Here is a 3,694-nt window from a genome sequence, read left to right as displayed (position 1 = left end):
AAGCTGCTCCCAGGGTGCACATTACAGCAGGGGTTGGAGCCGACTGATGTACGAGAGCGACTCCACCCCTGCCCCTCTCAGTCTTACCGCGTGCTCGGCCCACCCTTCCCCCCAGTATTCAGTGCAGGTTTTTGCTGGTTGCCATTTCAGGGGCCAGGTAGGGATTTTTTTCAACCCTCACTCATTGGCCCCTTTTGGAGGGTGTTTTTTGCCTCCCCTACACTGTTGTCTGTGGTGCTGGATAATTGGACTTGGGGGTATCATTTAAATACATTTGGTCACTTGGCAGGTTAGTGCGGGGAAAAGGGAAAGCGGATCGGTGAGCACCATTTGGCACCCCCACAATTTGGGGGACAAGGGGCCTGTCAGGATCAGCCTTGGGCTCTGTGGCTCGGGGTGGGTGAATGCGGACTGCCTGTGGCATCGCTCTGGATAGGTCCTCCTCTCAAGCTGTGCGGCTTGGGTGTCTGGAGCTCCAGGGGAGTAGCCTGCTATGCTGGCCAAGTCTGAGCCACAAAAGGATGGCTCGTGCCAGGGGCAAGGTGGGTCACCTGATATGGCAAGGGAGGGGTCCATGGTGACAGCTGGCCTTGACTTATTCAACACAAGCTGTGCGGCTTGGGTGTCTGGAGCTCCAGGGGAGTAGCCTGCTATGCTGGCCAAGTCTGAGCCACAAAAGGATGGCTCGTGCCAGGGGCAAGGTGGCTCGCCTGATATGGCAAGGGAGGGGTCCGTGGTGACAGCTGGCATTGACCTATTCCACAATGTCAGGTTGGCCCTTGCCACTTGCAGGGCAAATAATTAAATAATAAATAAAGTGGCCCATATTCATCCCAACCTTATTTCCATCTCTTTCTTCCGACTGGGGGGGGGGAGGAATTATTTAGATTTGACTTGTCCTTTTAAAACACACTCTTCACTAAGCTTCCTCCAAATTTCTTTCAAGGTGGCGGTGGATTGGGGGAAATCTGGCCTCTTGCAATTAGCCTTAACCGTACGGACATGAAATTCTCAGATTAGCCAGAGCAGATCCTACCCCCTGTCCTACCACTTCATCGACTTATCATTCATTTATTATTTATACTCCACTTTTCCTTTTGGTTCAAGTCTGAGGCCTTCCTCCAATCTAAGACGCTTTCCTCCAACTTAAGTGACTCTTCCAATGGAGGAAGAGCCACTTAGGTTGAAAGAAGATTTCTTAGGCTGGAGGGAGGCTGCCTGCATGATGGTTGGATCCACCCTGCTATCTTTTTGTCAAAATCTAATTCGGGAAAATTGGAAAACATGTTGACCTCGTTTTTTTTTTAATGGACAGGTTGTTCCCCTTGCTGTGTGTAATAAGAATTGCCAACCAGGTTACAGCCAAAAAAGGAAAGATGGAGAGCCTTTTTGCTGTTATGATTGTGCTCCATGCCCTGAAGGAAAGATTTCAAACCAGAAAGGTAGGAATTGTTTTATTTCACATTTAAAATAGGGTTTATGGTAAAAAGCGAATAAAACTCATCTGTTCCTCATGTGCAGACACCATGTGCAATAGACAGATTGAGCCCAGGGATGCTAGTCTACTCACCTCTTAACCTTTTTCGTCCACCCATGAAACTGCCTCGTACTGAATTGTCTACTCAGACTCCCAGAGGCTCTTCAGAGTCTCAGGTAGAGGTCTTTCACATCACCTACTGCCTGATCCTTTTAACTGGAGATGCCAGGGTTGAACCTGGTACCTTCTGCATGTCAAGCAGATGTTCTACCAGTAAGACATGGCCCCTTTTGACAGTCTACAGAAATAATTATTATTTAGAAATCAGGAAACCTGTATTCATATATAATACAAGTGATTTATACATATTGGGTCATTATATAACTCTACGGTACTATAATTTTATTGTTTTAGATATGGATTACTGTTTCCAATGCCCAGAAGATTGCTATCCCAACAAGAATCAAAATGGATGCCTTTCAAAGGATCTCAATGTCCTGACTTTTCATGAACCTCTGGGCATCTGTTTAGCTGTTTGGGCTTTGTGTCTTTCTCTGACCACAGCTATGGTGCTAGGAATCTTTATTAAGCACCAGGATACACCCATCGTCAAAGCCAACAATCAGAATCTCACCTACTCTCTACTTTTTTCCATCTTGCTCTGCTTTGTCTGCTCTCTGCTATTCATTGGCCAGCCTGACTTTCTGATCTGCCTTCTACGACAAACTGCTTTTGGCATCATCTTCTCAGTGGCTATTTCATGTGTCTTGGCAAAAACCATCATTGTGGTTTTGGCTTTCATGGTCACAAAACCAGGATCATGGATGAGGAAATGGGTGAGGGAAAGGGTAGCCATCTCTATTGTTCCATCCAGGTGATTATTTGCATGACATGGCTATGTCTTGATCCCCCATTCCCAGATTTTGACATGCATTCTCTAGCAAAAGAAATCATAATGGAATGCAATGAAGGAGCTGCCAGTATGTTTTATTATGTTCTTGGCTACATGGGATTTCTTGCGCTTGTCAGCTTCATTGTGGCTTTCTTTGCTAGAACACTGCCTGATTCCTTTAATGAAGCCAAATTTATCACTTTCAGTATGCTGTTGTTTTGCAGTCTGTGGGCATCATTTGTCCCAACTTATCTTAGCACCAAAGGGAAATACATGGTGGCTCTGGAGATCTTCTCCATTTTGGCCTCCAGTGCTGGATTACTAGGTTTCATCTTTTTCCCAAAATGCTTCATAATAATCCTGAGGCCTGAATTAAACTGCAAGGAGCAGCTATCAAGGAGAAATAAGTTACAATGTAACAACCCTAAGAGTGTTTACACAAAAAGACATTGAATAGGGATGGTGTGTCATGAAAAGGATTCTTACTTGTAACAATTGGACCATCACATCCATTATGGACCCACTGAAATCTTTCCCAAACACTTGTGTCTTATACACTTAATTAAGTTCTGTCCGCTAAAACACACATTCTAGTTCTGCTGGTCAGATCAGATTTGAGAAAATGTGTGGAAGAGTGGAAACCTGGAGATTCCCAAATGTTTTTTGTGCCACCAAATGCTAACTTTTACAATAAAAAATTAAGTCTCTTGAAAATTTACTGCAGATTCAATTGGACATGGAAGTGTTGAACTATAGCTGGTTTAATGATTCTGCTGTACCTGGTGCCATCCATAATGAAATACTTTGGGGGGGTCTAACTGTCTATCCTATAATTATCTCCAGCTAGGGTTGCCAGGCAGTTCCTGGAAACCAACAGGTGGGTTGGGGAGGAGGCAGCATCTCAGAATAAAAATTAACAAGAAAAATAAGGCCTTTTCTACTTCTTAAGAAGTTTTTACCATAGAGTTTCTGGTGATTCCTAGAGCTAACTTTTGCCACTTCCAGGTAGCTCTGGAAATCACCAGGAAATCTATGATAAGAACTTCCTGGAAGTAGAGAAGGCCATATTTTTCTCTGTAAGTTTTCTCCTGACACCATACCAAGCAGAGGCAGACAATGGGCCCTTTGGGAGGTGGATCCCTGTACCCACTGGGGGCTTGGCAACCTTATCTCCATTTACTATGATCAAGCCTTCTTCTTGCTAGAACATAATTTCAAATGCTTTTTATAAAATACTAGAGGCTTCACTTACTAACTCCGTAGCTCCCTGTGCTTATCATATTTATCATAAGTTTGGATACTGAAGGAACAATTCTGGCTCCTGC

The 3,694-nt window shown here is 44.3% G+C and overlaps 1 pseudogene; it reads left to right on the top strand.

Annotated features, from left to right (window-relative positions):
• Positions 1 to 2,822, top strand: part of LOC107110686 — a 5,023-nt pseudogene extending 2,201 nt beyond the window's left edge.
• Positions 2,823 to 3,694: the final 872 nt, after the last annotated feature.

Source organism: Gekko japonicus, unplaced genomic scaffold (assembly GCF_001447785.1).
Source record: "Gekko japonicus isolate JY-2015 unplaced genomic scaffold, Gekko_japonicus_V1.1 scaffold4874, whole genome shotgun sequence".
NCBI classification, from domain to species: domain Eukaryota; kingdom Metazoa; phylum Chordata; class Lepidosauria; order Squamata; family Gekkonidae; genus Gekko; species Gekko japonicus.
Note: the sequence above shows the minus strand (reverse complement) of the source record. Positions and strands in the feature narration are given on the sequence as shown.